Genomic DNA, 12,336 nt, shown 5'->3' with positions numbered 1-12,336 from the left:
TATGTTTGGACAGTAAGGGAACGTCTGTCTGTAAGGTTGTGTTATTAAAAGCACCGTGGATATTGTCTTGCAGATTCATTGCGTTAGTTAGCATCAAATCAACAGGGTCCTCCTAGCCTCTTTCTATGATAATGTGTTTGTTACAATGGGGCCCTGGTCAGAAGTAGTGCACTATAAACGGAATAGGGTGCCATTTAGGACACAGACAGTGTGTGTGAAGCCTGATTGTGTAAACAGGGTTAATTGGCGTTACCGTGGCAAAGTCAGCTGTTTATTTATCAGCATTATAGCAATCCCCCCGGGGAGACTGTGGCGAGAAAATGAACTCTCTTAATTAGGGCGCTAATGATAGCATGGGGAGGTTCATCACTGTGTTTGTGTGTGTTTGTTGATATTAGGATCGGATCACACAGACACCGGAAGACATGATATATATAGGATTACCAGTACACACACACACACACACACACACAGACCTGAATGGCCAGATGACTTCTAGTAGATCGTCTACACACTATCTTGGCAGCAGAGAGCTCCAAGACGTCTGTACACCCTGAATGACTTAGCTATTACCCCTATAATATGAACTGTCTCGCAGGGCTGTGGAAGATACAGGTCATTAAATACCCTGGATCCTCCAGGAAGAATATGGGTCCTCCAGTAAGAATGTGGAGTCTCTAGTAAGAATGTGGAGTCTCTAGTAAGAATGTGGAGTCTCTAGTAAGAATGTGGAGTCTCTAGTAAGAATGTGGAGTCTCTAGTAAGAATGTGGGTCCTTCAGTAAGAATGTGGGTCCTTCAGTAAGAATGTGGGTCCTTCAGTAAGAATGTGGGTCCTTCAGTAAGAATGTGGAGTCTCTAGTAAGAATGTGGAGTCTCTAGTAAGAATGTGGAGTCTCTAGTAAGAATGTGGAGTCTCTAGTAAGAATGTGGAGTCTCTAGTAAGAATGTGGAGTCTCTAGTAAGAATGTGGGTCCTTCAGTAAGAATGTGGGTCCTTCAGTAAGAATGTGGGTCCTTCAGTAAGAATGTGGGTCCTTCAGTAAGAATGTGGGTCCTTCAGTAAGAATGTGGAGTCTCTAGTAAGAATGTGGAGTCTCTAGTAAGAGCTACTACTTCTATCATCAGTCTAATAGTGTTATCCCACCTTGCCCTGTCTGGGTGTAGTACTCACGCACACACACACAAATGCACACACACTGCCTTAATTTCCTTGCTTCTGGTAGGTAAATGCACTTCCTGACTGACACTAGGGCTTACGTCCCAAATGGCACCCTATCCCCTATATAGTGCACTTTTTTAGACTGAAAATGGCACCCTATTCCCTGTATAGTGTACTACTTTTGACAATGGACCATAGGGAATAGGGTGCCATTTGAGATGTAGACCAGGACTAGGAATTCCAGACTGACTCTCTCTTTCTCTCTCTTTTTGTCTTTCTCTTTTCTCTCGCTCTTTCTCCTTTTTTTTCTCCTTTTCTCTCTCTCTCAATTTAATTTAAACTGCTTTATTGGCATGACGTAACACCTACTCATTCCAGGGTATTCCTTTATTTGTACTATTTTCTACATTGTATAATAATAGTGAAGACGTCAACTATGAAATAACACATATGGAATCATGTAGTAACCAAAAAAGTGTTAAACAAATCAAAATATATTTGAGATTCTTCAAAGTAGCCACCCTTTGCTTTGATGACAGCTTTGCACCCTCTTGGCATTCTCTCAACCAGCTTCATGAGGTAGTCACCTTGAATGCTTTTCTAAACTTCTCTCAACCAGCTTCAACCAGCTGCAGTCGGAGAAAACAGAAACGGCTTTGATGAAACTGGCTCTCATGAGGACCTCTACAGGAAAGGAAGACCCAGAGTTACCTCGGTTGTAGAGGATAAGTTCATTAGTGTTATCTGCACCTCAGATTGGGTCACAAATACATTCTTCACAGAGTTCAAGTAACAGACACATCTCAACATCAACTGATCAGAGGAGACTGCGTGAATCCGGCCTTGATGGTCAAATTGCTGCAAAGAAACCACTTCTAAAGGACACCAATAACAATAAGAGACTTGATTGGGCCAAGAAACACAAGCAATGGACATTAGACTGGTGGAGATATATCCTTTTGGTCTGATGAGTCCAAATTTGAGATTTTGTCTTTTTGAAACTGGAGTAGGTGAACAGATAATCTCTGCATGTGTGGTTCCCACTGTGAAGCATGGAGGAGGAGGTGTGATGGTGTGGGGGTGCTTTGCTGGTGACACTGTCAGTGATTTATTTAGAATTCAAGGCACACTTAACCAGCATGGCTACCACAGCATTCTGCAGCGATACGCCATCCCATCTGGTTTGCGCTCAGTGGTACTATGATTTGTTTATTAACAGGACAATGACCCAACACCCCTCCACGCTGTGTAAGGGCTATTAGACCAAGAATGAGAGTGATAGAGTGCTGCATCAGATGACCTGGCCTCCACAATCACCCAACCTCAACCCAATTGAGATGGTTTGGGATGAGTTGGACTACAGAGTGAAGGAAAAGTAGTTGACAAATGCTCAGCATATGTGGGAACTCCTTCAAGACTGCTGGAAAAGCATTCCAGGTCAAGCTAATGGAGAGAATGCCAAGAGTGTGCAAAGCTGTCATCAAGGCAAAGGGTGGCTACTTCGAATAATCAAAAATCAAAAATATTGTCTGATTTCTTTAGCACTTTTTTGGTTACTACATGATTCCATATGTGTTATTTCATATATTTGATGTCTTCACTATTATTCTACAATGTAGAAAATAGTAAAAACAAAGAAAAACCCTTGAATGAGGAGGTATATCCAAACTCTTGACTGGTACTGTACACATTGCCAAAGGCATACTTTGGAAAATAAGTCATTTACAATATTAACAAAATTCATATTCATATTATATTCTCTGTCTCCCTCTCTCTCTCTTTATCTCTGTCTCTCTCTCTCTCTCTCTTTATCTCTGTCTCCCTCTCTCTCTCTCTTTATCTCTGTCTCCCTCTCTCTCTCTCTTTATCTCTTTCTCCTCTCTCTCTCTTTATCTCTTTCTCAAGCCATTTTCTCTCTGCACAAACAGTGACCTTTCAAAATTGTTATTAATTTATTCATATTCAATATATTTATAACTTTTTCATTCACCTGATTGACCGTAGAGTGACTTCATGAGATTTATAATGGAAATCATTCACATTTATTTCAATGGGAACTGTGTTTGGTGAGCAAATAATTTGTAAATTGGCTTCTCCAGATTAAAGGTTTAAGGAGATAAGAAATATAATACCTTTGACAAGGACCGGCTCCTGTGGGTAGAGTTGATTGGATTTCATTGACAGGTGTGTCTATGATGAGACTAATATATAATATCATATATATATATATATATATATATATAATTATGTGTCCCAAATGGCACCCTATTCCCTATGTAGTGCACTACTTTTGACCAGAGGCCTATGGGCCCTGTTCGAAGCAGTGCACTACAAAGGGAATAGGGAATCATTTGCGATGCAGACTATTGTTCTAGAGTTCAGTTCCAGGTTGAGTCTTTATCACGGAATCATGTCTTTATAGAAAAGAACAGAAAGGAGACCGTTTTTTGTTGTTGTTGCTGGTTTCCCTCCTGTGATGTGTGCTATATTTTAGGAGATATACATTTAGCCCCGCCTCCATCCATACAGGAGATTAACATTTAGCCCCGCCTCCATCTATACAGGAGATTAGAATTTAGCCCCGCCTCCATCTATACAGGAGATTAGAATTTAGCCCCGCCTCCATCTACACAGGAGATTAGAATTTAGCCCCGCCTCCATCTATACAGGAGATTAACATTTAGCCCCGCCTCCATCTATACAGGAGTTTAGAATTTAGCCCCGCCTCCATCTATACAGGAGGTTTAACATTTAGCCCCGCCTCCATCTATACAGGAGTTTAACATTTAGCCCCGCCTCCATCTATACAGGAGTTTAACATTTAGCCCCGCCTCCATCTATACAGGAGTTTAGAATTTAGCCCCGCCTCCATCTATACAGGAGATTAACATTTAGCCCCGCCTCCATCTATACAGGAGGTTTAACATTTAGCCCCACCTCCATCTATACAGGAGGTTTAACATTTAGCCCCGCCTCCATCTATACAGGAGGTTTAACATTTAGCCCCGCCTCCATCTATACAGGAGTTTAACATTTAGCCCCGCCTCCATCTATACAGGAGTTTAGAATTTAGCCCGCCTCCATCTATACAGGAGATTTAACATTTAGCCCCGCCTCCATCTATACAGGAGATTTAACATTTAGCCCCGCCTCCATTTATACAGGAGATTAACATTTAGCCCCGCCTCCATCTATACAGGAGATTAACATTTAGTCCCGCCTCCATCTATACAGGAGATTAATATTTAGCTCTTACTCCAACATTATGAATGAGGTGAGAGTAATGGATATGGGAAGCATATACCTTATGTGGACAAGTAAGTGAATGAATTGGTGAGTAGCTATTGTAAATCAGTGAGTCAGTGAATGAATGACAGAGGATGAATCAGTCAGGATGAACAAGTGACTCCCCATCAAGCTGAGTAGGCCTAAGCTCTATTCACTTTGACTGACTGAATAACTGCTGCAATTGAGGTGCCAGACAGGCCCACACGATTGGCTTGATCTCCAATTAGACCGAACCCCTCCAGCTGCCAATCATGACCCAGAATGTGTGTTTCTGCTCTAGGATTAGTCCCAAATGGAACCCTATTCCCTATGTAGTGCACTACTTTTGACCAGAGCCCTATGAGAGCCCCATGGGCCCTGGTCAAAAGTAGTGTACGACATGGGGAATAGGGTGCCATTTGGGAGACATCCTGATCTCTCAGGAGGGACCCTAAATTTAAGTGGAGCTGCATGTTAAACAAAGATCACACTTATAACCACCTACTGTCTTTCCCTCCGTCCTCCCTCCGTCCTCCCTCCGTCCTCCCTCTGTCCTCCCTCCGTCCTCCCTCTGTCCTCCCTCTGTCCTCCCTCTGTCCTCCCTCTGTCCTCCCTCTGTCCTCCCTCTGTTCTCCCTCTGTTCTCCCTCTGTTCTCCTCCCTCCCCGTCCTCCCTCTGTTCTCCCTCTCCCTCTGTCCTCCCTCTGTCCTCCCTCTGTCCTCCCTCTGTTCTCCCTCTGTCCTCCCTCTGCTCTCCCTCTGTCCCCCCTCTGTCCTCCCTCTGTCCTCCCTCTGTCCTCCCTCTGTTCTCCCTCTGTTCTCCCTCTGTTCTCCCTCTGCTCTCCCTCTGCTCTCCCTCTGCTCTCCCTCTGCTCTCCCTCTGCTCTCCCTCTGCTCTCTCTCACTCTGTATTCAGCTTCTCTCTCTCGCGTTATCCCTCTCTCTCTGCCCCTATCTATCTCTCTGTTTCGGAGAGCTGTCACACACACACACACACACACACACACACACACACACACACACACACACACACACACACACACACACACACACACACAGCTCAACATTAGTTCAACATTACATCAACAGCAGCAGACTTGTGGGTGCTTTAAACGGCCCTTCTCCGAGAGGATGGGGGACATGCTGTTGACACTCATGCAGCACCTTTTCCATCGCCCCACAATGTACCTTGATTGCTACTGCCAAAGTGTTTGGCCCAGATTGTAAATGTGGTATTTGTCTGTTTGTAGGGCATGAAGAGCATCCCTTTCTGCATCCTAAATGGCATCCTACTATAGTGCACTACTTTTGACCTGAGCGACTCCCCTATCTCCCTCCCTTCACATCTGGTCCCTAAAATATTTCTCAAGGCTTCGGAGCAGTTTGAATGATTTTCACATCCAACAGTAGCAGAACCCATCACATTCCAATTCATCTTACTAGGCAGACAGATAGTTTCCACAGCTTAAGCCTTAAGTCCTCTTAAGTTGTGTCAGTGACTCAGATATAAGGCACAGGGGGGCTAGTTGTCAGTGTAGAAGATAGATAGATAGAAAGTGGCTGGGTTTTCCCCCTGTAAGGACCAAGGGGATGTCCAGTAACATCTCCGGACAGTTTTCTGTCAGCTCTTATCTTTTATGCTCTTGTCATATGGACTGAAGCAGAGCTGGACTGCTGCTTTGTGACCAGCACCAGTATCAGTGCTCACTCACATGTAGAGAGGTAGAGAGAGCGCTGTCTTGTCCTTGCCATCATTGAGCATCGATTTAGGAATTATGGCATCACATCTCCCCTTTCTGTCTTGTCTGCTTCTCTCTCTTTCTCCTCTTGCTCACAGTCTCTCTACTGGCTGTCTCTCTCTACTGGCTGTCTCTATTGGCTGTCTCTCTCTACTGGCTGTCTCTATTGGCTGTCTCTCTCTACTGGCTGTCTCTATTGGCTGTCTCTCTCTACTGGCTGTCTCTATTGGCTGTCTCTCTCTACTGGCTGTCTCTATTGGCTGTCTCTCTCTACTGGCTGTCTCTACTCGCTGTCTCTCTCTACTGGCTGTCTCTACTCGCTGTCTCTCTCTACTGGCTGGCTGGCTGGCTGGCTGTCTCTCTCTACGGACTGGCTGGCTGGCTGGCTGTCTCTCTCTACGGGCTGGCTGGCTGGCTGGCTGTCTCTCTCTACGGGCTGGCTGGCTGGCTGTCTCTCTCTACGGGCTGGCTGGCTGGCTGTCTCTCTCTCTACGAGCTGGCTGGCTGTCTTTCTCTCTCTCCGGGCTTTCTGGCTGTCTCTACAGGCTGGCTGGCTGGCTCTCTCTACGGGCGGGCTGGCTGGCTATTTCTCTCTCTCTACGGTCTGGCTGGCTGTTTCTCTCTCTCTACGGGCTGGCTGGCTGTCTCTCTCTCTATGGGCTGGCTGTCTCTCTCTCTCTCTCTATGGGCTGGCTGTCTCTCTCTCTCTATGGGCTGGCTGTCTCTCTCTCTCTACGGGCTGGCTGTCTCTCTCTCTCTACGGGCTGGCTGTCTCTCTCTCTCTACGGGCTGGCTGTCTCTCTCTCTCTACGGGCTGGCTGTGTCTCTCTCTCTACGGGCTGGCTGTCTCTCTCTCTCTCTCTCTCTCTCTCTCTCTACGGGCTGGCTGTCTCTCTCTCTCTCTCTCTACGGGCTGGCTGTCTCTCTCTCTCTCTCTCTACGGGCTGGCTGGCTGTCTCTCTCTCTACGGGCTGGCTGTCTCTCTCTACGGGCTGGCTGGCTGGCTGTCTCTCTCTACGGGCTGGCTGTCTCTCTCTCTCTACGGGCTGGCTGGCTGGCTGGCTGTCTCTCTCTCTCTCTACGGGCTGGCTGTCTCTCTCTCTCTACGGGCTGGCTGGCTGGCTGTCTCTCTCTCTCTACGGGCTGGCTGGCTGGCTGGCTGTCTCTCTCTCTCTACGGGCTGGCTGGCTGGCTGGCTGTCTCTCTCTCTACGGGCTGGCTGTCTCTCTCTACGGGCTGGCTGGCTGGCTGGCTGGCTGTCTCTCTCACTCTCTCTACGGGCTGGCTGGCTGTCTCTTCTCTACAGGCTGGCTGGCTGTCTCTTCTCTACAGGCTGGCTGGCTGTCTCTCTCTACGGGCTGGCTTGCTGGCTGTCTCTCTCTACGGGCTGGCTGGCTGGCTGGCTGGCTGTCTCTCTCTCCGGGCTGGCTGGCTGTCTCTACAGGCTGGCTGGCTGGCTCTCTCTACGGGCGGGCTGGCTGGCTATTTCTCTCTCTCTACGGTCTGGCTGGCTGTTTCTCTCTCTCTACGGGCTGGCTGGCTGGCTGTCTCTCTCTCTCTATGGGCTGGCTGTCTCTCTCTCTATGGGCTGGCTGTCTCTCTCTCTCTCTATGGGCTGGCTGTCTCTCTCTCTCTCTATGGGCTGGCTGTCTCTCTCTCTCTCTACGGGCTGGCTGTCTCTCTCTCTCTCTACGGGCTGGCTGTCTCTCTCTCTCTCTCTACGGGCTGGCTGTCTCTCTCTCTCTCTCTACGGGCTGGCTGTCTCTCTCTCTCTACGGGCTGGCTGTCTCTCTCTCTCTCTCTACGGGCTGGCTGTCTCTCTCTCTCTCTCTACGGGCTGGCTGTCTCTCTCTCTCTACGGGCTGGCTGTCTCTCTCTCTACGGGCTGGCTGTCTCTCTCTCTACGGGCTGGCTGTCTCTCTCTCTACGGGCTGGCTGTCTCTCTCTCTACGGGCTGGCTGTCTCTCTCTCTACGGGCTGGCTGTCTCTCTCTCTACGGGCTGGCTGTCTCTCTCTCTACGGGCTGGCTGTCTCTCTCTACGGGCTGGCTGGCTGGCTGTCTCTCTCTACGGGCTGGCTGGCTGTCTCTACGGGCTGGCTGGCTGTCTGTCTCTCTCTACGGGCTGGCTGGCTGTCTCTCTCTCTCTACGGGCTGGCTGGCTGGCTGTCTCTCTCTCTACGGGCTGGCTGGCTGTCTCTCTCTCTACGGGCTGGCTGGCTGGCTGTCTCTCTCTCTCTACGGGCTGGCTGGCTGTCTCTCTCTCTCTACGGGCTGGCTGGCTGTCTCTCTCTCTACGGGCTGGCTGGCTGGCTGGCTGTCTCTCTCTCTACGGGCTGGCTGGCTGGCTGGCTGTCTCTCTCTCTCTACGGGCTGGCTGTCTGGCTGTCTCTACGGGCTGGCTGGCTGTCTCTCTCTACGTGCTGGCTGGCTGTCTCTCTCTACGGGCTGGCTGGCTGGCTGTCTCTCTCTACGGGCTGGCTGGCTGTCTCTCTCTACGGGCTGGCTGGCTGGCTGTCTCTCTCTACGGGCTGGCTGGCTGGCTGGCTCTCTCTACGGGCTGGCTGGCTGGCTCTCTCTACGGGCTGGCTGGCTGGCTGGCTCTCTCTACGGGCTGGCTGGCTGGCTGTCTGGCTGGCTGGCTGGCTCTCTACGGGCTGGCTGGCTGGCTGTCTCTCTCTACGGGCTGGCTGGCTGTCTCTCTCTCTACGGGCTGGCTGGCTGTCTCTCTCTCTACGGGCTGGCTGGCTGTCTCTCTCTACGGGCTGGCTGGCTGTCTCTCTCTCTACGGGCTGGCTGGCTGTCTCTCTCTCTACGGGCTGGCTGGCTGTCTCTCTCTCTACGGGCTGACTGGCTGGCTGTCTCCCTCTCTCTACGGGCTGGCTGGCTGTCTCCCACTCTATGGGCTGGCTGGCTGGCTGTCTCTCAATCTCTACGGGCTGGCTGGCTGGCTGTCTCTCAATCTCTACGGGCTGGCTGGCTGGCTGGCTGTCTCTCAATCTCTACGGGCTGGCTGGCTGGCTGGCTGTCTCTCAATCTCTACGGGCTGGCTGGCTGTCTCTCTCTCTCTACGGGCTGGCTGGCTGTCTCTCTCTCTCTCTACGGGCTGGCTGGCTGGCTGTCTCTCTCTCTACGGGCTGGCTGGCTGGCTGTCTCTACGGGCTGGCTGGCTGGCTGTCTCTACGGGCTGGCTGGCTGTCTCTCTACGGGCTTGGCTGGCTGTCTCTCTCTACGGACTGGCTGGCTGTCTCTCTCTACGGGCTGGCTGGCTGGCTGGCAGTCTCTCTCTACGGGCTGGCAGTCTCTCTCTACGGGCTGGCTGGCTGTCTCTCTCTACGGGCTGGCTGGCTGGCTGTCTGTCTCTCTCTACGGACTGGCTGGCTGTCTCTCTACGGACTGGCTGGCTGTCTCTCTACGGACTGGCTGGCTGTCTCTCTACGGACTGGCTGGCTGTCTCTCTACGGACTGGCTGGCTGTCTCTCTACGGACTGGCTGGCTGTCTCTCTCTACGGACTGGCTGGCTGTCTCTCTCTACGGACTGGCTGGCTGTCTCTCTCTACGGACTGGCTGGCTGTCTCTCTCTCTCTACGGACTGGCTGGCTGTCTCTCTCTCTCTACGGGCTGGCTGGCTGTCTCTCTCTACGGGCTGGCTGGCTGGCTGTCTCTACGGGCTGGCTGTCTCTCTACGGGCTTGGCTGGCTGTCTCTCTCTACGGACTGGCTGGCTGTCTCTCTCTACGGGCTGGCTGGCTGGCTGGCAGTCTCTCTCTACGGGCTGGCAGTCTCTCTCTACGGGCTGGCTGGCTGTCTCTCTCTACGGGCTGGCTGGCTGGCTGGCTGTCTGTCTCTCTCTACGGACTGGCTGGCTGTCTCTACGGACTGGCTGGCTGTCTCTCTACGGACTGGCTGGCTGTCTCTCTCTACGGACTGGCTGGCTGTCTCTCTCTACGGACTGGCTGGCTGTCTCTCTCTACGGACTGGCTGGCTGTCTCTCTCTACGGACTGGCTGGCTGTCTCTCTCTACGGACTGGCTGGCTGTCTCTCTCTCTCTACGGGCTGGCTGTCTCTCTCTCTCTACGGGCTGGCTGTCTCTCTCTCTCTCTACGGGCTGGCTGGCTGTCTCTCTCTCTACGGGCTGGCTGGCTGGCTTTCTCTCTCTACGGGCTGGCTGGCTGGCTTTCTCTCTCTACGGGCTGGCTGGCTGGCTTTCTCTCTCTACGGGCTGGCTGGCTGGCTTTCTCTCTCTACGGGCTGGCTGGCTGGCTTTCTCTCTCTACGGGCTGGCTGGCTGGCTTTCTCTCTCTACGGGCTGGCTGGCTCTCTCTACGGGCTTGGCTGGCTGTCTCTCTCTACGGGCTGGCTGGCTGGCTGGCTGGCTGGCTGTCTCTCTCTCTCTACGGGCTGGCTGGCTGTTTCTCTCTCTCCACGGGCTGGCTGGCTGTCTCTCTCTCTCTACGGGCTTGGCTGGCTGTCTCTCTCTCTACGGGCTGGCTGGCTGTCTCTCTCTCTACGGGCTGGCTGGCTGTCTCTCTCTACGGGCTGGCTGGCTGTCTCTCTCTCTCTCTACGGGCTGGCTGGCTGGCTCTCTCTCTCTACGGGCTGGCTGGCTGGCTCTCTCTCTCTACGGGCTGGCTGGCTGGCTCTCTCTCTCTACGGGCTGGCTGGCTGGCTCTCTCTCTCTACGGGCTGGCTGGCTGGCTCTCTCTCTCTACGGGCTGGCTGGCTGGCTGTCTCTCTCTACAGGCTTGGCTGGCTGGCTGTCTCTACTGGCTGGCTGGCTCTCTCTACGGGATGGCTGGCTGGCTGGCTGGCTGTCTCTCTCTACGGCTGGCTGGCTGTCTCTCTCTACGGGCTTGGCTGGCTGTCTCTCTCTACGGGCTGGCTGGCTGGCTGGCTGGCTGGCTGTCTCTCTCTCTCTACGGGCTGACTGGCTGTCTCTCTCTCTCTCCACGGGCTGACTGGCTGTCTCTCTCTCTCTACGGGCTGGCTGGCTGTCTCTCTCTACGGGCTGGCTGGCTGGCTGTCTCTCTCTACGGGCTGGCTGGCTGGCTGTCTCTCTCTACGGGCTGGCTGGCTGGCTGTCTCTCTCTACGGGCTGGCTGGCTGGCTGTCTCTCTCTACGGGCTGGCTGGCTGGCTCTCTCTCTCTACGGGCTGGCTGGCTGGCTCTCTCTCTACGGGCTGGCTGGCTCTCTCTCTCTACGGGCTGGCTGGCTGGCTCTCTCTCTCTACGGGCTGGCTGGCTGGCTCTCTCTCTCTACGGGCTTGGCTGGCTGGCTGTCTCTCTCTACTGGCTGGCTGGCTGGCTGTCTCTCTCTCTCTACTGGCTGGCTGGCTGTCTCTACTGGCTGGCTGGCTCTCTCTACGGGATGGCTGGCTGGCTGGCTGGCTGTCTCTCTCTACGGGCTGGCGGGCTGTCTCTCTCTCTCTACTGGCTGGCTGGCTGTCTCTACTGGCTGGCTGGCTCTCTCTACGGGATGGCTGGCTGGCTGGCTGTCTCTCTCTACGGGCTGGCGGGCTGTCTCTCTCTACGGGCTTGGCTGGCTGGCTGTCTCTACTGGCTGGCTGGCTGTCTCTCTCTCTCTATGGGCTGGCTGGCTGTCTCTCGCTACGGGCTGGCTGGCTGGCTGTCTTTCTCTACGGGCTGGCTGGCTGGCTGTCTCTCTCTACGGACTGGCTGGCTGTCTCTCTCTCTCTACGGGCTGGCTGGCTGTCTCTCTCTCTACGGGCTGGCTGGCTGTCTCTCTCTCTACGGGCTGGCTGGCTGTCTCTCTCTCTACGGGCTGGCTGGCTGGCTTTCTCTCTCTACGGGCTGGCTGGCTGGCTTTCTCTCTCTACGGGCTGGCTGGCTGGCTGGCTTTCTCTCTCTACGGGCTGGCTGGCTGGCTTTCTCTCTCTACGGGCTGGCTGGCTGGCTTTCTCTCTCTACGGGCTGGCTGGCTGGCTTTCTCTCTCTACGGGCTGGCTGGCTCTCTCTCTACGGGCTGGCTGGCTCTCTCTACGGGCTTGGCTGGCTGTCTCTCTCTACGGGCTGGCTGGCTGGCTGGCTGGCTGGCTGTCTCTCTCTCTCTACGGGCTGGCTGGCTGTTTCTCTCTCTCCACGGGCTGGCTGGCTGTCTCTCTCTACGGGCTTGGCTGGCTGTCTCTCTCTCTACGGGCTGGCTGGCTGTCTCTC

At 52.9% G+C, this 12,336-nt stretch overlaps 1 protein-coding gene across 1 annotated transcript in view; it reads left to right on the top strand.

Moving 5' to 3' along the window:
* LOC124043145 (gamma-aminobutyric acid type B receptor subunit 1-like) overlaps nucleotides 1-12,336 on the top strand; it is a 438,637-nt gene that overhangs the window by 1,603 nt on the left and 424,698 nt on the right. The gene's annotated exons all lie outside the window — the stretch shown is intronic.

The sequence above is a fragment of the Oncorhynchus gorbuscha genome, linkage group LG09, assembly GCF_021184085.1.
Source record: "Oncorhynchus gorbuscha isolate QuinsamMale2020 ecotype Even-year linkage group LG09, OgorEven_v1.0, whole genome shotgun sequence".
Classification (NCBI taxonomy): domain Eukaryota; kingdom Metazoa; phylum Chordata; class Actinopteri; order Salmoniformes; family Salmonidae; genus Oncorhynchus; species Oncorhynchus gorbuscha.
Note: the sequence above shows the minus strand (reverse complement) of the source record. Positions and strands in the feature narration are given on the sequence as shown.